This window comes from Octopus bimaculoides, chromosome 4 (assembly GCF_001194135.2).
Source record: "Octopus bimaculoides isolate UCB-OBI-ISO-001 chromosome 4, ASM119413v2, whole genome shotgun sequence".
Lineage (NCBI taxonomy): Eukaryota > Metazoa > Mollusca > Cephalopoda > Octopoda > Octopodidae > Octopus > Octopus bimaculoides.
In genome coordinates this window covers 145,824,254-145,824,893 of record NC_068984.1, presented here as the reverse complement: position 1 = coordinate 145,824,893, position 640 = coordinate 145,824,254, and positions in this window count along the sequence as shown.

The following is a 640-nucleotide window of genomic DNA, read 5'->3' as shown; positions in this document are numbered from 1 at the left end:
ATGTATTAGGACTCACGTGGACCGGTTTCTGGACTGGCATTATAGCCTCACCATCCTCAACACGCGTTCCCATGATGGGAAGCCCCAACCCGTCACGTTGAAGTCTGCGCTGCAGAACCGGTCCACGTAAATCCTAATTTGAATGTATGTTGAGAGATTGTCCGAGCCCGTTTGCCCGCGGACGGTTGATTTCTGTAGTTATTATCAGCTATTTAAATAAGAGTTTTGACTGTTATTTCCAGCAGGTAGACATACTGTGTATGTCCTTTGATTAATTTTAATCCTTCAGCTATGTAATCCTTTTTGGGCCTGCAATCGTCTATATTATCGATTCTGTTATTATCCTTTTTAATTGTTACACTAGATAATAATAGAGTCAATAATATCTTCGCAAATATTTTCTCCTGAATTACATGCTCCGTACACACACACACACACACACACACAAACACACATATATTTGTCTGAGAAGGCTTAGAAGGGCAGAAAGCACCCGGGTGTGGAGGAAGGGGAGGGAGACCAAACGAGAGCAATTTGTCAAGAACCCTTTCAAGTTCACCGGAACGCTGTTGGGGGAAACCAAGTCAAGGAAATTGACCAGCTCCAGAGAAGAGGTAGAAACATTTCTGAGGGAGACCCA